This window comes from Tachyglossus aculeatus, chromosome 22 (assembly GCF_015852505.1).
Source record: "Tachyglossus aculeatus isolate mTacAcu1 chromosome 22, mTacAcu1.pri, whole genome shotgun sequence".
Lineage (NCBI taxonomy): Eukaryota > Metazoa > Chordata > Mammalia > Monotremata > Tachyglossidae > Tachyglossus > Tachyglossus aculeatus.
This window is the reverse complement of record NC_052087.1, coordinates 10571067-10594328: the sequence shown is the minus strand read 5'-3', so window position 1 is coordinate 10594328 and position 23262 is coordinate 10571067. Positions and strand designations below refer to the sequence as shown.

The following is a 23262-nucleotide window of genomic DNA, read 5'->3' as shown; positions in this document are numbered from 1 at the left end:
GGCCTGAAAATGAACAGAAGATTTTCCTGCCCAGCCAGAGCCCAGGGATTTCAGATTCCGTATCTCTACCCTCTGAACTCTCCCTGTTAGAGCTATGGCAGTTGTCTGGCCTCATCAATCAATCAAGATAGGGGAGGTGGCAGAGTGTAAGGTTATATACATATGTGCTGGTGGGCTGAGGGTTGGGTGAATATCAGTTGCTTAGGGGGAACAGATCCAAGGGCATAGGTTATACCAAGGGGAAATGAGGGCTTAGTCCTGGAAGGCCTGTTGGAAAAGATGTGATGGTAATAAGGCTTTGAAGGTGGGAAGAATAATTATCTGTTGGATATGAAATGGAAAGGGAATTCCAGACCAGAGGCAGGATGTGGGTGATGGGTCAGTGAGGGGATAAATGAGAATGATGCTCATAAAACTCCCATCTCATGAGAGTCCAGATGAAGCTGAGCCCTCACTTTCCTTTCCCTCTACCTCTTCCTCTTCTTGCTTTCTTTTTCTTTCTTCCTCTCCTTCCTCTTTCTCTCCTTCTTTCTCCTCCCTCTCCCTCCATCTTTCTCTTTCTCTCTCCCTCCTTCTCTTCCTCTCCTTCTCCCCTTCCAATTCCCTATCTTATTCTCCCCCTTCTTTCTCTCTTTCTCTCCTCTCCCACCTCAACTTAATAATAGAGGAGGGAGAAGGGAGCTTCTGTTATTGTTACTATTATTATTATTATTATTATGGTATTTGTTAAGTGCTTACTATGTGCCCAAGCACTGTTCTAAGCACTGGGGTAGATACAAGATAATCAGGTTGTTCCACTTGGGGCTCAAAGTCTTAATCCCCATTTTACAAATGAGGTAACTGAGGCATGGAGAGGTGAAGTGACTTGCCCAATGTCACACAGCAGACAAGTGGCAGAGCCGAGATTTGAACCCATGACCCTCTAACTCCCAGGCCTATACTCTATCCACTATGTCATGCTGCTTCTGTTCTTGTCCCTACCCAAAATTACTGTAGAACCCCCACTTCATCCCCCCTCAATCCACAGAAATGAATAGCGTGGCCTAGTATAAAGAGCACAGGCCTGGGCATCAGAGGACCTGGGTTCTAATTCCACCTCGGCCTCTTGCCTGCTTTGGAACTTCGGGTGAATCATTTAACTTTTTTGGGCCTCAGTTCCCACATCTTTAAAATGGGGATTCATTACCTGTTCTCCCTCCCATTTACAATGTGAACCCCATCTTGAATCTCCCCTGTGATTATTACGGTGCTTGGCACGTAGTAAGTGCTTAACAAATACCACAGTTATTATCATTGTTAGAGCCACTAAAGCACTCCCTGATGACCTGGATTTTTACTTTGCAGGATTTGTTAAGTGCTTACTGTGTGCCAGGCACCGTGCTGAGCACTGGGGTGGATACAGGTTGGACGCAGTCCATGTCCCACATGGGGCTCACGGTCTTAATCCCCAATTTTGCAGATGTTGTAACTGAGGCCCACAGAACTGGAGTGACTTGCCCAAGGCCACACCACAGACAAGTGGAGGAGCCGGGATTAGAACCCCGGTCCTCTGAATCCTAGGCCTCAGCTGTATCCTCTTGGCCACTGATTACCTTGCATCTACCCCAGTGCTTAGAAGAGAGCCTGGCACATAGTAAGCGCCTAACAAATCTCATTAACAACAACTACAACAATTTTAAGAGCATGTTCGTTGTTTAGTCCCTGTGTCCTTGGTTTGGGCCCTGTTCCTCATTTGAAGGTACATTTCTGGAGACTGTGACCCCATTGTTGGGTAGAGACCGTCTCTATATGTTGGCGACTTGTATTTCCCAAGCACTTAGTACAGTGCTCTGCACACAATAAACACTCAATAAATACGATTAAATGAATGAATCCTTGGGAAGAGAATGAGTGGGCGGGGTAGAGGCTGGCTCTTCCTTGGCTCCCTCTCCAATCCATCCCTCTCCCCGCCCTCCACTCCTCCATTTAGTGAACAGAGCATGGATCTGGGAGTTAGAAGTACCTGGGTTCTGGCTTCTGTTATGTGACCTTGGGCAAGTCACTTCACTTCTCTGTGCCCCACTTACCTCATTTGTAAAATGGGGATTAAGAGTGTGAGCCCCATGGGGGACAGGGACTGTGTCCAACCTGATTAACGTGTATCTATCCCAGTGCTTAATAACAGTGCTTGGCACATAGTAAGTGCTTAACACCCGCTGTTGGGTAGGGACCGTCTCTATATGTTGCCAACTTGTACTTCCCAAGCGCTTAGTACAGTGCTCTGCACACAGTAAGCGCTCAATAAATACGATTGAATGAATGAATGAACAAGTACCATAATTATTACAGCCATCCTTCATAATAATAATAATGACATTTAGTAAGCGCTTACTAAGTGCAAAGCACTGTTCTAAGTGCTGGGGAGGATACAAGGTGATCAGGTTGTCCCACGCGGGGCTCACAGTCTTCATCCCCATTTTCCAGATGAGGGAACTGAGGCCCAGAGAAGTGAAGTGGCTTGCCCAAAGTCACACAGCTGACAAGTGGCGGAGCCGGGATTCAAACCCATGACTTCTGACTCCAAAGCCCAGGCTCTTTCCACTGAGCCACGCTTGCTTCTCCTATTCATCCATTCATTCAATCGTATTTACTGAGCACTTACTGTGTGCAGAGCACTGTATTAAGCGCTAGAGAAAGTACAACAATAGTCACATTCCTTTCCCACAGTGAGCTGACAGTCTAGCGTGTTGGAGACAGACATCAGTGCAAATACATAAATTACAGATATGTACATAAGTGCTGTGGGGCTGGGAGGGGAGAAGAGCAAAGGAAGCCAGTCAGGGCGACACAGAAGGGAGTGGGAGATGAGGAAAAGAGGGGCTAGTCTGGGAAGGTCTCTTCATGGCTCTGACCCTTTACTGCACCCATCCAAGTCTAGCCCTTTCCTCCCACCTTGCTCCAAGCATCCCTTTATATTTAAGGTGTGCCAAGCTTTGAAGGGAATTTGCATACAATCGCAGTGGGTGGCTTGCTTTCATTACTTTCGTCCTCTTCTCCAGAATAGGAGATTTATGCTTGCAGCATGGAAATCACAGTGTCCCCACATCAACTAAAAACAGCCTGGAGCTATTGCACAACCGTCTAGAAAGATCTTCCAAGGGTTGCCTGTCAACAGCACAAGGCAGATATCCAAGTCTTCTTCCATTCATTCAATTTGTATTTATGGAGTGCTTATAGTGTGCACAGCACTTTACTAAGCTCCTGGGAGAGTACAATACAACAATAAACAGATACATTCCCTGCACACATTAAGTTTACAGTCTTTCTTTCGCCAGCTGACGACTGTTTCCACAACAAACTCCCTTCCGGGTCCCCTTCTCTTTCGCTCTACTTTGTGATATTTGTTAAGTACTTAATATGTGCTGTTCTAAGTGCTGGAGTGGATACAAGCAAATCGGGTTGGACACAGTTCCTGTCCTATATGGGACTCACAATCTTAATCACCATTTCACAGATGAAGTAACTGAGGCTCAGAGAAATTAAGTTACTTGCCTGAGGTCACACGGCAAACTTGCGGTGGAGCAGGGCTTCGAACCCAGACCCTTCTGACCCCTAGGCTTGTGCTCTATCCACTAGGCCACGCGTACAGATGAGGTAACTGAGGCCCTGAGAAGTGAAGTGATTTGCCCAAGGCCACACAGCAGACAAGTGTCAGAGCCAGGGTTAGAATCCAGATCCTCTAACACAGGGCTCAAAGTCTTAATCCCCATTTTACGGATGCGGTAACTGCGGCACAGAGAAATGAAGTGACTAACCTAAGGTCACACAGCAGACAAGTGGAGGAGGTGGGATTAGAACCCAGGTCCTTCTGACTGAATCCCAGAAGGCAGCCTGGCAGTGCCCAGAACGCACTGCTCTATGCCCTTCCTAAGCCACTGCCACCTTGGGCCACTCGGACACTTTGTTTCCTTTCCCTGCTGAAAATTCCCTCTTACTTCTCCCTCCCTCCTTCCCTTTCCTGCTGTCTCCCCCCCTTCTAGACTGTGAGCCCATTGTGGGCAGGGATTGTCTCTCTTTGTTGCTGAATTGTACTTCCCAAGCACTTAGTACAGTGCTCTGTACACAGTAAGCACTCAATAAATACGATTGAATGAATGAAAGGTGGCACGGGGGAGGACGTGGAACTTGTTCCCTTCAGTGCTTAGAACAGTGCTTGGCGAATAGTAAATGCTTAACAAGTACTATAATTATTATTATTATTACTACAGGCTGGAAACAGCAGCAGATTCCAGAGAAGTTTGGCCAGATCCACGGACCTGTCAATATGTTGCTTGGGATGGAAAGTTAGAGGTGGAGAGTGTTCATCTCTAACCAAAAGGATGATGACAGTGAGGACAAAAGATTACAATGCTGCTCTTACTCCTACTAATGATGGTAACTATCCTCTTTTTTAAGCACTTACAATAAGCCATCCACTGTACTAAGCACCCTGGTAGGAATAGGATAATTAGATTGGACATAGTTCCTGTCTTATATGGGGAGTTCACAGTCTAAGATAATAATGATACTACTACTATTAATAATAATAATAATGGTTTTTGTTAAGCACTTACTATGTGTCAAGCACCGTATTAAGCGCTGGGGTGGATACAAGATGATTAGGTCAAACCCAGTCCCTGTCCTAAATAGGACACATAGTCTAAGATAATCATGATAAAGATAATAAAGACAATAATAATAATAATAATAGCAGTGTTCGTTAAGGACTTACTATGTGCTAACCACTGGGGTAGATACACTGAAATCAGACCTGACATGATCTCTGTCCCACATGGGGTTCCCAGTCTAAAGGGGAGAATCCCCTTTATAATTGAATCTCCATTTTACAATTGAGGAAACTGAATGAATGAATACTAAGTGCTTAACAAATACCATAAATAAATTATAGATATTTACATAAGTGCTGTGGGGCTGAATTCAACGAAAGTCACACCCACTGTACCCTGCCATACCTGGAAATGGGTTCTTAAACTAACTTGCACATCACCTAACACGCTTTTTCCAATGAACACCAGCTTCTCTGAGTGTAGAGTAGAGTCCACAGGGCAGTGAAACTCATTAATTACAGCCTCCTGAAAGCAGAGAGAGAGCGGAGAAGGGAAGTAGATACCCAGAGAGATTATGCTCTTCAGATCGATTTCATAATTAATTGAGAGGAACCCCAATCCTCTAATGAAAAAGTTGTGACCTGTCCCTAGAGATAGAATAAATGACTGTAAACTCCCTGTGGGCAGGGAACATGTCTGCCAACTCTGTTTTATTATACTCTTCCATGTTCTTAGTACAGTGATTTTCACACAGTAAGCACTCATTGAAGACCACTGATTGAATGAGAGCAATCAATTTTATCTTTCTTTCTCCAAAGGCACTCGCTAGGGTGGTTGGGAAGGAGGTGAAGGAGAGCAAATGCCGGAGTTGAGAATTCTAATCCTGACACTGTTTTCTGACTTGCTGTGTGTAACCCTATGAGCCTTGCTTCTAGTGCAGGAACTAGAAGCCGGAGGAATGGGACGTGTGTGAGACACAAATTAGGCCTATATTAAGGGTTAAATCACTGGGAGTCTGGGGAATCATTAAGGATAAAGAATGGGTTCCTCATCCCAAATCCCAAAAGTATTCATATCCAACCGGGATTCAGACCTTGGAAACTTCAAACTCATTTTGGGCAGGGAACATGCCCACTAATTCTGTTGTTGTTGTATTTTACACTCCCAAGCACTTAGTGCTGTACTCTGAGTGCTAAAAAAAATACAATTCATTATTTATATTAATGTCTGTCTCCCCCTCTAGACCAAAAGCTCTTTTTTTTAAGGGTTTCCTATGAGCCAGGCACTGTTCTCATTCATTCAATCGTATTTATTGAGCACTTACTGTGTGCAGAGCACTGTACTAAGTGCTTGATAAGTGCTGGGATAGATACAAAGTAATCAGGTTGGACACAGTCCACGTCCCACAGGGGGATTATCCTCTTAATCCCCATTTTCCTGATGAGGTAACTGAGGTGCAAAGAAGTAAAGCGACCTACCCATGGTCACACAGCAGACAAGTGATGGAGCACTCACTGTGGGCAAGGAGCCTGTCTACTAACTCTGTTGTATTGTACTCTCCCAAGCGCTTAGCACAGTGCTCTGCTCATAATAAGGGCTCGATTGACTAATAATAAGGATGGATTGACTGATTTCTCAACGAAGGGGATTCCTACGCTTCAGGATCTGGGCGGGTTGCGTCTGTGACCCGTTCACTGCCGCTGCCTCCTCTCTGTTTCCCAGGAAGCCCAGCCCTCACCTAGGGTGAGGGAGACGGAGGGGATTCTGGGCTCACTGTGAGGGGGCAGAGGTGTCTGCCTCTCAGCTGGCAAACACCTCAAACCCAGAGAGCCTCTCCGATGCCACATGGATCCAGGAAAATGGCCATTTCTGGGACTGGCATGTTGTTCCCCAGGGCCGCTGGCAGGGAGATGGAGTTCCCTGAAATTTCCTTTCAGTAGAATTTGGACCCGTGGCAGCTTGGACCTCTTGCCCACCACTGAAACATGTCTTTGAACCAACTCACCTCCGAGAGGCCTTCCCTGACTCTTCCCTCATTTCTTCTAATCCCTCTCCCTTCTGTGTTGCCCTTTCATTTGGATTTACTACCTTTATTCACCCCTCCCTCAACCCCACAGCTCTTATGCACCTATCCATAATTTAATACCGTCTTTCTCCCCCTCTGGACAGTAAGCTCGGTAAGGGCAGGGGATGTCTCTACCACCTCTGTTATGTTGTACTCTGAATGAATGAATGAATGAATGAATGAATGAATGAGCTCTAATCCTGGCTCTGCTCCTTGTCTGCTATGTGATTTTAGGGTAAATCATCCCACCTCTCTGGGCCCCGGTTACTTCATCTGGAAAATCGGACCAAGATTGTGAGCCCCGCATGGGTCAGGGACTGCATCCGACTCGATTTGCTTGTATCCACCCCAGCGCTTAGGACAGTGCCCGGCACACAGGAAATGCTTAACAAATATCATTATAATTTTTATTACGATTATTATTCTTCTCAAAGATTGGGGTTCTAATTCTGACTGTGGCTCATGGATGCTTATTTGACCGTAGGCAAATCACTTAACTTTTCAATTTCCTCATCTGTAAAATGTGGATTCCATACCTGTAACTTACTTCTTAGTTGGAAAGCCCCTCTCCCCCTGCCCCACCCCACATTCCCCCACCTCTTTCTCCCTAATCTCCTCCTCCCAGCTACCCCTACCCACTTCTTCCACCTCCCCATCTCCTCCACACTTCCCCCTGCCTCTTTCCTCCACCTTCTTCTCCCCCATTTCCTTCCTCCTCTACACTTAGCCCCTTCTTCCCACTTCTTCCTTGCCCTACCTCTGCCTCCCCATCTCCTTTCCATCCGTGGAGAAGCAGCATGGCTCAATGGAAATAGCACGGGCTTTGGAGTCAGAGGTCAGGGGTTAAAATCCCAACTCCACCAGTTGTCAGCTGTGTGACTTTGGGCAAGTCACTTAACTTCTCTGTGCCTCAATTACCTCATCTGTAAAATGGGGATGAAGACTGTGAGCTCGCTGTGGGGCAACCTGATCACCTTGTAACTTCCCCAGTGCTTAGAACAGTGCTTTGCACATAGTAAGCACTTAATAAATGCCATCAACATTATTATTATTATTATTATTACTCTCCCATGTTCTTAGTACAGTGCTGTATACACAGTAAGTGCTCAGTAAATGCCACTGACTGATTAACTGAACTCAACTGGAAGGGGTTGGAGAGGGAAAACTGCTTCAATGCCCAAGCTATCAAGAGGGAACTCAAACCCACCAACTCCTACCCTCCTCCATCCTCCATTCTCCATTCTCTACGGACCACACCCGAATGAGGCAGGGGACCTGGGGCAGGCAGCAGGGAGTGGGAGAAAATGGACTATTTTCTCAGCATCCGTGTTCTCCATCTGGCTTGATTGACAGTGTGGGCTCTGTCTACTGCCCTGCCCTGAGCCCCACTCCCAGGTCGTTTCCCAGAACCTGGGAAAAGATTCCCTCATTGCTCTATCAGGGTAAACTCTGTGATGAGATAGCCACTGCCTCCTCATCGGGCCTACAGATCTGGATTCTGGAGGGCACGTCCACACACGTCCCTCAGATTCTGCCGGGAAAGGGTGTGACCCGGGGTTCTCCCCTCCAAGGTGGGTCGAGCTGGGCCCGGCTGGGGACCATGGGCGCCCCAAGCCCCTGGCCACCTGGGGCCGGCTGCGAGGCCTGGAGAAAGCCAAAGCGTGGGACCGCCCCCACCCCTCCCAACTCCTGCCAGGCCTGTGAAGCCCGATAGGCCTGAGTCCCAGTGAGGCTTCATGATGCCTTTCATTCATTCATTCAATCGTATTTATTGAGCACTTACTGTGTGCAGAGCACTGTACTAAGCGCTTGGGAAGTACAAGTCGGCAACACCTTGGGCTCCCAACCCAGGGGCTCCCAATCTGCTTGGCTCCACGCTCGGCACCGAGCAAGTCTCTCCACACCAGGTCTTCCCCTAGATAGGGACGTTTGGAGCAGAAGGAGGCTTAGCTTCCAATTAATCAACTCACCTATCCAATCAAAGGTATTTAGTGACCACTAACCTTGTGCAGGACACTGTACTAAGCAGCGGGGAGAGTACAATGCCACAGAGTTAGTAGACCCAATGGTCGCCCACAGGGAACTTACAGTCAACCTCAGAAGGAGAGAGATGTTAAAATAAATTACGGGTAGGAGAAATAGAGTTTAAGGATACGGATCAAAGTGCTGAGGGCTGAGGTGAGTATCAAAGTGCTCAAGGGGAGGGTGGATAGCAGAAATGAGGCCTTAGACAGGGAAGGCCTCTTGTAGAAAATGTTATTTTAGAGGGGTTTTAAAGGTGGGGAGAGTGGTGGGAGGGAGTCCCAGACCTGAGGGAGGAAGTGAACAAGGGGTCGACGGTGAGATAGATGAGACTGAGGTACAGAGAGAGGTGTGGAGAGGGTGTGTTGGGTTGTAGTAGATCAAGGAAGTAACGGAGGAGGGAGAGACTGGCTGAGTGCCTAAAAGCCGATGGAAAGGAGTTTCTGATTGATGTGGAGTGGGGATGGGCAACCACTGGAGGTTCTTGAGGACTGGGGAAACGTGGACTGAATATTGTAGAAAATTGATCAGGGCAGCAGAATGAAATGTGGACTCGAGAGGGGAGATATAGGAGGCAAGGAGGTCAGCGAGGAGGCTGATGCGGTAATCGAGGCAGGACAGGACAAGTGCTCGGATCAGCACGTTGCAGTTTGGGTGGAGAGGAAAGGGCAGATTTTAGTGATGTTGTGAAGGTAGAACTGTCAGAATATGGTGACAGATTGAATGACTGGACTGAATAAAAGAGGTGAGTTGAGGAAAACACCAAGGTTCTGGGCTTGTGAGACAGGGAGGATGGCTGTAAGCTCGTTGTGGGCTGGGAATGGGTCTGTTTATTGTGATAGTGTAGTCTCCTAAGTGTTTTAGTACAGTGCTGTGCACACAGTGAGTGCTCAATAAAAACGGCTGGCTCACTGACTTGTGTCGTCTACAGTGATCAGAGAGTCATGAGGAGGACGGGATTTGAGAAGAAAGATGAGGGGTTCTGATTTGAACTTTCCCCCCCTCACTCCCCCTTCACCTGAGGGTGGGTTTCTGTGCTCTGGGCATCAGAGAGCCAACCTTTTGGGGCAGATGGGTGAGGTGGGCACCTGCCGCTGCAGGATCTCAGAGCTCTTTCCCTCACGGCACGCATTTCACATTCCTGCCCAACAGAAGCTGCTTTGTTCTCTTCTCCCACACACTAGGTCTTTCCCTGGAAGTACCCTGCCTCCCTGGGGAGCATTCATTGGTGAACTCCCTGGACAGCCTCTCTGGAAGAGCTGGTACTTTTTTCAAAAATGGTATTTGTTAAGCTCTTACTATGTGTTCTAAACTCTGGGGTTGGTACAAGTTAATCAGATTGAACGCAGTCCCTGTCCCGCATGAGGCTCATGATCTAAGTAGGAGGGCTAAGCATCGTGACCTAGTGCATTCAATCATTAATTCATTCATTCAATCATATTTATTGAGAGCTTGTTGTGTGCAGAGCACTTTAGTAAGCACTTGGGAGAGGATAATACAACATTAAACACACAACCAGCTTACAATCTAGAGGGAGAGACAGACTTTAACGTAAATAAATAAATTACAGATATATGCATAAGTGCTGTGGAGCTGAGAGGGGGGACAAATAAAAGGAGCAAGTCAGGGCGACACAGAAGGGAATGGGAGAAGAGGAAAGGAAGGCTTAGTCAGGGAAAGCCAAAAGGACCTGGGTTCTAGTCCCCACTCTGCCGCTTGTCTGCTGGGTGAGCTTGAGCAAGTCATTTCACTTCTTTTTGCTTCAGTTCCCTCATCTGTAAAATGGAGATTAAGAATGTGAGCCCCACATGGGACATGGACTGTGTCCAACCTGATTAACTCGTATCTACCCCAGCGCTTAATACAGTGCATGGGCACATAGTAAGCCCTTAACAAATACCATTAAAAAAAAGAAGGTATTTAATCCTCATTTTACAGCTGAGGAAACTGAGGCACAGAGAAGTGAGTGACTTAAGGTCACAGAGAAGATAAGTGGCGGAGCTGGGATTAGAATCCAGGTCCTTCTGACTCACAGGCACAGGCGTCTCTCCACTATGCAACACTTCCTGCTGGGAGGCTGGAGGCTGACAGGAGCAGGGCCATCCTCTTCCTTTACTCCTGTGGGATTGCTGGGCTTCTTTCTGGACAGTGAGGGGGAGCCCAGTGCTGTTCAGACTGGCTGACTTTGTGGCTGCCTGGGCCCCTGAGCCTGGATACCCCCTGGGGGGCTGGTTCCCCTAATCAATCAATCAATCAATCATATTTATTGAGCGCTTACTATGTGCAGAGCACTGTACTAAGCGCTTGGGAAGTACAAATTGGCAAAATATAGAGACAGTCCCTACCCAACATTGGGCTCACAGCCCCCAGGCCCTGTTGGCCTCCTGACACCGTTGGACAGTTGGCATTCCAGGCTGGCCCTTCCCCAGCTCTGATGTCTGCTTTCCAGCAGCCCATCTCTCCTTCTTTTCTGCCTCTCCTTCCCTGGGCTCTAGTCACTCTGGGGCTGTCCCTCTTTCACCCTGGGGTCGTCACTCTAGGACTGTTGTTCTGTGGCTTTTGACCTGGGGATGTAGTCCCTCTGAGGCTGGAGTTGATCTGGGACTCTGGGGCTGTTGTTGCTCTGTGGCTGTCACCCTGGGGCTGTCATAGCTCTGGGGCTGTCGTCACCCTAGTGCTGTTGCTCTGGGGCTGTTGTCATTCAGGGTCTTAGTTGCCCTGGGTCTTAGTCACTCTGGGAGCTGGAGTCACTCTGGGACTGTTGTCCTAGGGCTGGTTCTCTGGAGATGTCACCCTGGAAGCTGTCGCATGAGGGCTAAAGTTTCCATGGGACTGTAGTCTCAGGGCCTGTCACTCTGGGGCTGTTGCTCTGGGGCTGTCACCCTGAACCTGTCACTTTGGGACTGTAGTCTCTCTAGAGATTTCTCTGGGGCTGTAGTCCCTCTGGGGCTGTGGTCTCTAGGAGACTGTAGTCACTCTAGGGCCTGCTCTGTCAGGGGCTGTAGTTGCTCTGAGACCTGCTCTCTCTTTGGCTGCAGTTGCTCTGCGGCCTGCCCTACCTGTGACTGAAGTCGCTCTGGGGCTGTATTTGCTCTGGGACCCCCTCTGTCTGGAGTTGAGGCGGCTTTAGGGCCTGCTCTGTCTAAGCTGTAGTTGCTCTGGGGCCTGCTCTTTCTGGGGCCTGTTCTGTCTAAGGCTGTTGTCACCCTGGGCTGTAGTCGCTGTAGAGCGGTAATCGCTCTGGGGCCTGCTCTGTCTCGGGGGCTGAGATTGCTCTGGGGCTGTAGGTTGTGAGGCTGTGGTTTCTCCTGGGACTGTAGTCTCAATGGGGCTGGCTCCATAGGGAGCTGTAGTTGCTCTGGGGCTATAGTCACTCTGGGGTCCTTGTCATTCATGAACTGTAGTTTCTGTGGGGCTGTAGTCTCTCTGATGCTGTAACCACTCTGGGGCCTACTCCATGTAAAACTGTGTTGCTCTGAGGCCTGATCCATCTGGACCTGGAAGGGGAATCTTGACACTCAGTAAAAGCAGAGCAGCACAGGAGCATTCTTCACACACACACCAGGCTGCTCAACTGGGCATGATCTTATGTGTCTCTCCACCATCTCCCCACAGTTCATGTCCCCAGGATTTCTTCTGAAGTGGTTGTGCCCTCCCAGCAGCTGGGACTTCTGAAGAAGCAGGTCCCCTTTTCTAGCTGCATCCCCTTCATACAAGTCTCCGGGTCCCTGTGAACTCAAATGGCCCCTTCTGTCAAGTCCCTGAGCCCTAGAGCTGACCAAACCTGGTCTCCCCACTGGCCCTCCGGTGAGGTCTGGGGCCTGGGAAGAGAGGCTGATGCCAGAAATTTTTTCTCTCCTTCAGGGAGGAGAGAAGGGGCTTTGGGGCTAGTAGCCTTGTGGTTAGAGCCCAGACCTTGACCCAGATCACCAACTTGTCTGCTTTGTGACCTAAGGTAAATCACTTCACTTCTCTGTGCCTCAATTACCTCATCTGTAGAATAGGGATTAAGGCTATGAGCCCCATGTGGGACAATCTGATTACTTTGCATCTATCCCAGAGCTTAGTAGAATGCCTGGCACACAGTTAGCCCCTGAGAGCTAAGAGACAGCCCCAGTGGGGCTTAGTGGAAAAAGCACAGGCTTGGGAGCCAGAAGTCGTGTGTTCTAATCCTGGCTCTGCCACTTGTCACCTGTGTGATTTACCAGCTCTCTCCCCCTGTCCCCCATCTCTCAATCTCTGTGCCCCTCTGTGTGTCTCTGTTTCTCTGTCTTTCAGTTTTTGTGGTTCTCTGTCTCTCTTTATCTCTATGTCCACTTCTCTTTCTCTCTCAGCTTCTCCATCCCTGTGTCCCTCTCTCTGTCCCCTTTCTCACTCTCCTGCTGTGTTACGTATTTGAAATGAAGCCCATTGTCTCTGGTTTCCTCTTTCACTCCCCTGACTCTTTCCTGTCTTCTTTCCTCCTGATTATCTCTCCCCTGGCTCCTGGACAGCTCTCAGATGGCAGGAAGGAGAGGAGCGTGGATGTTCTTTCAGTCTTTCCTGCTTTGCAAAACTCTCCTTCCTGCAGGACAGGTGGAGACCAGCACATGTTTTTTAATGGTATTTGTTAAGTGCATACTTTGTGTCAAACACTGTTCTAAGCGCTGGGGTAGGTACAAGTGAATTAGGTTGGGCACAGTCCCTGCCCCTCCCGGGGCTCACAGGCTAAGTTAGAAGAGAGCTGGATAGATCACGGGCCTGAGAATCAGAAGGACCTGGGCTCTAGTCCCACAGCTCTGCCAGAGTCGGAAGGACCTGAGTTCTAGTCCCGGCTCCGCCACATGTCTGCTGTGTGACCTGGGGCAAGTCACTTCATTTCTCTGGGCCTCAGTTACCTCATCTGGGAATGGGGAAGACTCTATCAATAAGGCCAGGGAAGACTCTATCAATAAGCCAATCAATTAATCAATCAACCCCTAAAGATGGTAAGCTTTTCCAGCAAGACTGTAAGCTCGTTGTCAGTGGGGAATGTGTCTGTTAGATTGTTGTTTGTACTCTCCCAAGCACTTAGTACAGTGCCTTGAACATAGGAAGTGCAATGGCATAGTGGATAGAGCATGGGCTTGTATTTATCCAAGCACTCAGTACAGTGCCTCAAACATAGGAAGTGCAATGGCATAGTGGATATAGCATGGGCTTGTATTTATCCAAGCACTCAGTACAGTGCCTTGAACATGGGAAGTGCAATGGCATAGTGGATAGAGCATGGGCTTGTATTTATCCAAGCACTTAGTACAGTGCCTGGCACATAGTAAGCACTTAAGAAATACCAACACACACACACACACACCCAAAAAACCCCAAAAATTACTCAGGTTGGACACAGTTCCATATGTGACTCTCAGTCTAGGTAAGTGGAAGAATAGGTATTGAGTCCCCATTTTATAGATGAGGAAACTGAGGCATCAAGAAGTTAAGTGACTTGCCCAAAGTCGCAGAGCCAGGATTAGAACCCAAGTCCTCTGACTTTCAGGCCTGGGCTCTCTCCACTAGACCACGCTACTTCTCCAGGTGAGGGTTTGATAAATGCCATCATTGTCTGTATAAAAAGACCCACCCTTCTTAGGCTGGGGTGGGTCTAGCCCGTGGGCCACAGGGGGTGACCTCCCAGAATGCTTACCACCATCAGCTTGGGGAGCTGGGGGGACAGGTGCCCTGCTCTACGCGACTTGGGAAACACCAACAAAACCTGTTTTCAACTGGAGAAGAAAAGATTTCCTCTCGGGGTTTCTGGCAACGACCCGCTCGTCTCCCCCTCCTTCGTGGTGAGGGTGGAAGATGGGATTGTTTGGAAGAAGCTGTTCCAACCTGCTGACTGACTCCCAGGATGTTTGGAAAAGTAGCAAAGAAATTCAATCGACTGCCTTATTTCTTTCCCGTGCAGGGGCTTTTTCTGCTGGCTCCCAGATGGGAGATTAATATCAGAGGGGTCCGAAAGGGTGGGGCCGCATGGCTTCAGACATGATCCAGCTTGGGCCTGGGGAAGTTAACTGAACTTTGAATTCCCTCCACTTCTTCCCACCTGTCTCCCTGACCGCCCTCATGGAACTTCCAAACTACAAGTTTGAGAAGCAGCGTGGCTCGGTGGAAAGAGCTTGGGCTTTGGAGTCAGAGGTCGTGGGTTCTAATCCCAGCTCCGCCAATTGTCAGCTGTGCGACTTTGGGCAAGTCACTTCACTTCTCTGGGCCTCAGTTCCCTCATCTGTAAAATGGGGATTGAGACTGTGAGCCCCCTGTGGGACAACCTGATCACCTTGTAACCTCCCCAGTGCTTAGAACAGTGCTTTGCACATAGTAAGCGCTTAATAAATGTTGTTGTTGTTGTTATTATTATTATTATTATTATTATTGTTATTATTATTATTATTATTATTATTATTATTATTATTATTATTATAATTATTATTATCATCATTATTATTACAAGTCCCAGAATGCTTCAGGCCCCAAACCGAGCCCAACGGGAGCCCACTCCATCCTGGTCCTGGAGGCCAGAGCTGCCAGAGCCAGGTTCCGGTCCCAGGATGATCTGTCCCTCCCTCCCTGATGCCAGAAGACATCCTCAGATCCTGAGGAATTGGGCCTGTGGCAGCCGGGAAGTTCTGGATCCAGGTTGGAGTTGGCGGCTTCGGGCAAGTGTGGCGGGAAAGTGCTCCCAGTTCCAGCTACCCACAGCTCCGGGTCCTCTGGAGCTTTGTCTGTTGAACGACGTCGACCCAACTCTGCTTGTGAAGAGCACACAGTAAGCGCACAGTACTCTGCACACAGTAAGCGCTCAATAAATACGATCGAATGAATGAATGAATGAATGAATGGAGAAGGAGTGTGGACCACGGGCCTGAGAGTCAGAAGGTCCTGGGTTCTAATCCCTGCTCTGCCACTTGTCAGCTGTGTGACCTTGGGGAAGTCACTTCACTTCTCTGCGCCTCAGTGACCTCATCTGGAAAATGATGATGATGATGCTGGTATTTGTTAAGCACTTACTATTCATTCAATCATATTTATTGAGTGCTTACTGTGTGCAGAGCACTGTACTAAGCGCTTGGGAAGTACAAGTCGGCAACATATAGAGACGGTCCCTACTCAACAACGAGCTCACAGTCAAGCACTGTTCTAAGCACTGGGGTAGATACAAGGTAATTGGGTTGTCCCACGTGGGGCTCACAGTCTTAATCCCCATTTTATGGATGAGGTAACTGAGGCACAGAGAAGTGAAGTGACTTGCCCAAAGTCACACAGCTGACAAGTGGCAAAGCTGGGATTAGAACCCATGACCTCTGACTCCCAAGTCTGTGCTGGAGGGGCCATGAGCCCTGGGGAGTTGGGAAGCCTCTTCCTCTTAGCTGTCTGGGAGGGGATTGCCCAGGTACAGGATCCCCAGGCCCTTGAGGGCTCAGCCAGAGATGGGGAGGGGCACTTGTCTTCTGTGTGACCTCGGGCAAGTCCCTTCACTTCTCTGGGCCTCAGTGATGTCATCTGTAAATTGGGGATTAAGACTGTGCATCCCATGTGGGACATGGACTGTATCCGACTGGACTAACCCCCACTTAGTACAGTGCCTGACGCATAGTGAGTGCATAACAAATACCATAAAAAGGGGGGAGCAGCCAGGAAGAGAGCAGGGGAGCAAGCATACAGGGGCCAGAGGAGTGACCAGGCCAGGGCTGGGGGAGTGGCCAGGAAAAGAGCAGATAAGCAGCGTGGCTCAGTGGAAAGAGCACGGGCTTTGGAGTCAGAGGTCATGGGTTCAAATCCCGGCTCCGCCAATTGCCAGCTGTGTGACTTTGGGCAAGTCACTTCACTTCTCTGTGTCTCAGTTACCTCATCTGTAAAATGGGAATTAAGACTGTGAGCCCCACGTGGGACAACCTGATCACTTTGTAACCTCCCCAGTGCTTAGAACAGTGCTTTGCACCTAGTAAGCGCCTAATAATTGCTATCATTAATTAATGACCAGGCAGGGGGCAGGGAAATGATCCAGAAGTGCACAGGGGAATGGTCAGGGTGAGAACAGGGGAATGACCAGGCAGGAGAGCGGTCAGAATGAGAGTCGGGAAGTAAACAGGCAGGGGACAGGCAAACAGCTTGGAAGGGAACAGGGGAGTGACAGGAAGAGAACAAGGAAGTGACCAGGCAGGGGGCAGGGGAATGGCCAAAAGGGGGACAGGGAATGATCAGGAAGAGAGCAGGGGAATGACCAGGCAGGGGACAGGGAAACATTCCAGAAGTGGGCAGGGGAATGGTCAGGAAGAGAACAGGGGTGTGACCAGGCAGAGGTCAGTGGGACGATCAGTCAGGGGCCAGGGGAATGTCTAGGAAGAGAGCAGGGGAGTGACCAGGCAAGGGACAGGGGAACAGTTAGGAAAAGAACAGGTGAGTGACCAGACAGAGGACAGGGAGAAGTCAGGAAGAGGACAGGGAAGCGGTCAGGCTGGGGACAGGGGAGCAATCAGGAAGAGAATAGGGGAATGGCCAGGGAGGGGGCAGGGAAATGTTCTGGAAGTGGGCAGGGGAATGGTCAGGAAGAGAACAGGAGAGTGACTAAGCAGAGACAGCGTAACATCTTGGAAGAGAACAGGGGAGTGAACAGACAGGAGACAGGGGAGAGGTCAGGAAGAGAACAGAGGAATGGTGAGGCAGGGAGCAGGGAAATGGCCAAGAAGGGGACAGAGAAATGGTCAAGAAGAGAGCAGGGGAGTGACCAGACAGGGGAGCAGCTGGGGAAAGGGCAGGGGATTTACCAGGGTTGGGGGGATAAGGAAGAGAGCTGGGGATTCAGTCAGTCAGTCAATCATATTTATTGAGTGCTTACTGTGTGCAGAGCACTGTATGGAGTGCTTGGGAGAGTACAACATAATACAACAGACACATTCCCTGCCCACAATTAGGCTGGAATCAGGAAAGCAGTCAGACAGCAAGCAGGGAAGAAGCCAGAAAGAGCAAGGAAGTGACTAGACTGGGATCAGGAGAGTAGCCGGACAGCGAGCAGGGAAGTGGCCAAGCATGGGTCAGGGAAGAGATCGGGCAGAAGTGCGGGTATTTGGCCATTTATTGTTGCATCATAGTCTCCTGAGCACTTAGTACAGTGCTCTGCACTCAGCAAGTGCTCAATAAATACAATCGAATGAATGAAAGGCAGGGGAGCGGGCACAGAGGAGGCTGTGTGTTTCTTAACTAAAGCGGAGTCAGAGCAGTGCAGATGTATTAACCCGCTTCCCGGGCCATTGGAGTTCAAGCAAGCAGTGCCCTGAGCGGATGCTGATAGGATCATTTCCCGCCTGGGGTTTACATTGCATTCGGTCTTCCTCATATGGCTCCGCTCTGAGAGTTTGGCAGGCGGCACCCCGATTTCCCAGGGCCTCCGGTTCCCATCCGGATGAAGCTCAGGGAAACCACCCCTGGCTCCAGTGGCCCGGGAGGAGGAGGGCAGGAAGCACATTCGCACTCGGTTCTCTACCCAGATGAGAATGGTGGAGGGGCCAGTTCTGAGGAAACTGGAGATGGACACCAGGACCAAGCTGGGTTCCTCCAAATGTTCCCCCTGTGGCCATGATTCCTCCGGATGGAGGCCTGCCTGGTTTCCGCCGTGGGAAGCAGGTGGGGCCGGCTCAGGTTGCCCCTCACAATCGGGCTAGTGTGTGCCAGCTTGCGACAGCCGGGCCCCCCTAGAGATCCGCCACCTGGCTGGGGACATGCCTGGCTGGGTCTGTTACGAAGGACTCGGATGACCGAAACGGGAAGCCCCAGGGGGACGAGGGCTGGGCTTCCCACACAATGTGTCTGCCCGATCCAAGTCACCTTTCTGGGCTGCAAGCAGTGTTAATTACGTCCCAAGTTACAGGCTCATAACTGGATTTCTTTCATTCACTCAGCATATTTATTGAGCGCTTATTGTGTGCACAGCACTGCATTAAGTCCTTGGGAGAGTATAACAATAAAAAAACACATTTCCTGCACACTACGAGCTTACAGACTACAGGAGGAGAGACAGACATAAATATATAGTAATAAATTACAGCTATGTGCATAAGTGCTGTGGGGCTGGGAGGGGGGAATGAATAAAGAGAACAAGTCAGGGTGATGCAGAAGGGAGTGGGAGAAGAGGGAAGGGGACTTAATCAGGGAAGGCCTCTTGGAGATGAACCTTGTACAGGGCTTTGAGTCGGGGAGAGTAATCGTCTGTTGGAAGTGAGGAGGGAGGACGTTCTAAGCCAGAGGGAGGATATGGGCCAGGGGTCGTAGACAAGATAGACAAGATCGAGGTACAGGGAGACCGTTACCATTAGAGAAGCAAAGTGTCCGAGCTGGGTTGGAATAGGAGAATAGTGAGTTGAGATCGGAGGGGGCAAGGTGATAGAGTGCTTTAATGTCAATAGTGAGTTTTTGTTTGATGCAGAGGTGGATGGACAACCACTGGAGTTTCTCGAGGAGAGGGGAAACACGTCCTGAATGTTTTTGTAGAAAGAAAATCCGGGCAGCAGAGAGAAGCATGGACTGGAGTGGTGAGAGACAGGAGGCTGGGAAGTCAGCATGGAGGGAACAGGATAAGTGATTGTATTAACATGGTAGCAGTTTGGATGAAGAGGAAAGGGTGGATTTTAGTGATGTTGTGAAGATGAAACCGACAGGATTTAGTAATAGATTGAATATTTTGGATGAATGAGAGAGAGGATTCGGGGATAATGCTAAGGCTACGGGCTCGTAAGATGGGCACAGTGGCAACGGGAACCCCACGGTGTAGATCTCTTGGCGGCATTAGAACCTCTCCGGGTCCCACCTGGGGCTGCCCTCTCCTGAATTTCTCTGCTCTTGATGGGCAAGGAGATGAGCAAATTGCAAGCAAGCCAGTAGAAGAGAAAGGAGTGCCATTTGGGTGCACAAAGTGCCATTAGAACTCTAATATATGGATAGGGAATGTGTCCGCTAATTCTGTTGTCTTGGAAGAAGCAGCGGGGCCTAGTGGATAAACCATAGGCCTGGAAATCAGAAGGATCTGGGTTCTAATTCTGGCTCTGCCGTTTGTTTGCTGGCTTATCTTGAGCAAGTCCCTTCAATTCTCTGTATCTCATTATCCTTTTTAAAATGGGGATTAAGACTGTGAGCCCCATGTGGGACAGGGACTGTGTTCAACTTGATTAGCTTGTATCTACCCCAATGTTTAGAACAGTGCTTGACACATAGTAAGCGCTTAACAAATACTGTCATTATTATTATCATTATTATTATAATTATTATTATACTCTCCCCAAAGCTTAGCACTGTGCTCTGCTCATAGTAAATGCCTGATCAATCAATCAGTCATTTGTATTTATTGAGTGCTTTCTGTGTGCAGGGCACTTTATCAAGTGCTTGGGAGAGAACAACACAAAACATGAGACACATTCACTGCCCACGAAGATAAATACCATTAATTGATCGATTGATTGGGACATGGTCTAGCATTGGCCTTTTGGGTTTCGGATGCACCACTGGGGTGAATTTCTCCGTTGACAATGTCTTTTTGAAACAGGAAGGATGGCAGTGCCCGGGCATGGGAGGGACCCTCGATAACAGAAAGGGATTCACGGTTCCCATGTGAAAGGACCTGGGGTCTCTATATTCTGAGCCACTCTGGCACCCTGCACAACAGCGCTGGGCCACAGTGGGTGGACTGCTCACTTTAGGGGGCTGCAATAATAATAATTATGGCATTTAAGTCCTTACTATGTGCCAGACACTGTACTAAGCCCTGGCAAGACCCAGAGCTGGGAGTGATAGAGGGTGAGAGAGCAGCAGGGCAGAATTTCAGGATGGGGAACCAGAATAATAATAATACTATTTGTTAGGTGCCAGACACTGTACTAAGCAGTAGGTTGGAAACAAGCAAATCAGGCTGGACACAGTCCCTGTCCCACATGGGGCTCACAATCTTAATCCCCATTTTACACAGGAGGTAAATGAGGCCCAGAGAAGTGACGTGACTTGCCCGAGGTCACACAGCGGACAAGTGGCGGAGCAGGGATTAGAACCCAGGTCCTTCTGACTCAGAGGCCCATGCTCTATCAGCTAGGCCAGGCTCCTTCTTCTAGGAAGTCCCGGGGGGGAACATGGGCCCTGAAAACAGGGATGGTGGGAAATTTTTGCAAACCAAGTTTTGCCTGTGGAATGAAAAAAAAAAACGGATCCATTGTACTCCTCGAGTCAGGGACGTGCTTAAAATCCCAGGCCATTGAGAAAGAGTTGTCTGGTGGGACACAAGTCCTGACATAGCTACAGCCACAGCCACAACCATAACCACAACAATAGTGATATTCAGCTCTGTTTTCCCCTTTAATGGAACTTTCCTCCATGGATTTCTGTGACGGAAGGAAGAATGGGAGGATTCCGGTGCCAAGCAACTCTGCTCCTCAACCCATGCCCACCCTGCTTCACCCAGCCCCGTTTGAGCCCTGTGACCCTACCCACAACCGACAATCCATTCATCCATCAATAGAGTTTATTGAGCATCTACTGGGTACGACTGGACTTGGTGCAGGAAATGTGTCTGTTGTATTGTTAAACTGTACTCTCCCAAGTGCTTAGTACAGTGGTCTGCCCACAGTAAGAGCTCATTAAATACAGTTGACTGAATGATTGAATAGTGGGAAAAGAGAGTTGAAAAAGAAAAGGAGAAAGCTTTTGGAATGCCTTCCACATTATTGTGAGCTGTATAAAGAACCTACCAAATATCAAAGCACTGGGGTAGACACAAGATAATCAGGGGAGTCATTGCCGTGTTAATGAGCTTCACTTTGGGAGGAGCACTGAGGAGTGAGAGCTTCCCTGCCCTGGGAAGTAGTTCCCCCAACTTGTTTGGAGCAGGTCTGGCTTCCTTGTGAGAGTGTGGGAGAGAAAGGAGGAGGAGGAGGAGAGAGAAAAGAAGACAGGAGAAGGAGAGAGTGGGGCTGGAAGAGCAGGGGCCTGGGCTGGTGGACAGGGATTGTCTCTCTTTATTGCTGTGTACTACTTTCCAAGCACTTAGTACAGTGCTCTGCACACAGCAAGCACTCCATAAATTTGATTGAATGAATGAATGGAGGGCTGGGGGACCATGACCAGCCTTGGGTTGTTGAGAAGCAGCATGGCCTAGTGGATAGACCACGGGCCTGGTTCTAAAACCGGCTCCACCATTTGTCTGCTGCATGACCTTGGACAAACCCCTTCCCTTCTCTGGGCCAGTGTTCCCACATCTCACAGACCCTTGCATACTGACTGCAGAGCATGGTACCAGATGCCTACTGGGTGCAGATCACTGTACTAAGAGCTATTGGGTGCAGAGCACTGACCTATGTCCATACTTTCTTTTAGTTTTCAGTCAGATGAGGAAAATAGGCACGCAGAAATGCATGAGGATATAGAACGAGCATGGGCCTGGGATTCAGAGGACCGGGGTTCTCATCCCAGCTCCGCCATTTGTCTGCTATATGACCTTGGGCAAGTCACTTCACTACTCTGGGCTTCAGTTACCTCATCTGGAAAATGGGGATTAAGACACTGAGCCAAACTGATTAGCTTATATCTACCCTAGCATTTAGTACAGTGCCTGGCACCTAATAAGGTCTGCTGCGTGACCCTGGGCAAGGCACTTTACTTCTTTGTCCTTCAGTTACCTCATTTGGAAAATAGGGAAGACTGTGAGCCTCATGTGGGACATGGAACGTGTCCAACCTGATTAGCTTGTATTTACCCCACTTAGTATATGTGTCTGGCACAGAGTAAGCGCTTAACAATTACAATTAAAAAAGTCCTTCTTTACCGTGGAGTTCAGCCTGACAGTGTCCCAGCCCAGGGACAGATATTGGGGACGGGGTCTTCGATGAGAATTTCTTGTCTTATGCTGTCGAGTTGTCTCCTACCCATAATGACTTCATGGAAACATCTCTCCTAGAATGCCCCACCTCCATCTGCAATCATTCTGGTAGTGTATCCATAGTTTTCTTGGTCAAAATACAGAAGTGGTTTACCATTGCCTTCTTCTGCGCGGTCAACTTGAGTCTCCGCCCCTGACTCTCTCCCATGTCACTGCTGCCCAGCACCGGTGAGTTTTGACTTGTAGCAGATTGCCTTCTACTTGCTATCCACTGGCCAAGCTAGGAATGGAATGGGTATGCCTCTGCTTGACTCTCCCTCCCATAGCCGAGACTGGTAGAGTACTGGAAACTCTCCAAGTGCCATCCTGAGAGAGGAGATGAGGCCTTGCCCACCTGCTATCAGCTGGGTTCCAGCAGGTTAATGGAGCTGGGTGCTGATTCAGTCAAGTAAGCTCCCCTCTAGACTGTAAGCTTGTTGTGGGCAGGGAATGTGTCCATTCTATTGTTATAGTGTTCTCTCCCAAATGCTTAGTATAGTGCTCTGCACACAGTAAGCGCTGAATGAATACGATTGAATGAATGAATGAATAGAGCTGGGTCCTGGTTCCATCGCGGAGCTAATAATTGTGGTATTTGTTAAGTGCTTACTATGTTCCAGGCGCTGTATTAAGTGCTACAGGGGGAATACAAGCAAACGCATTGGACACAGTCCCTGTCC

At 49.0% G+C, this 23262-nt stretch overlaps 1 non-coding gene across 1 annotated transcript; it reads right to left on the bottom strand.

The window, feature by feature from the left end:
• Positions 1 to 22781: 22781 nt before the first annotated feature.
• Positions 22782 to 22919, bottom strand: LOC119944341. The gene has a single exon (XR_005455830.1). It is a non-coding gene; the product is annotated as a small nucleolar RNA SNORA7 (small nucleolar RNA).
• Positions 22920 to 23262: the final 343 nt, after the last annotated feature.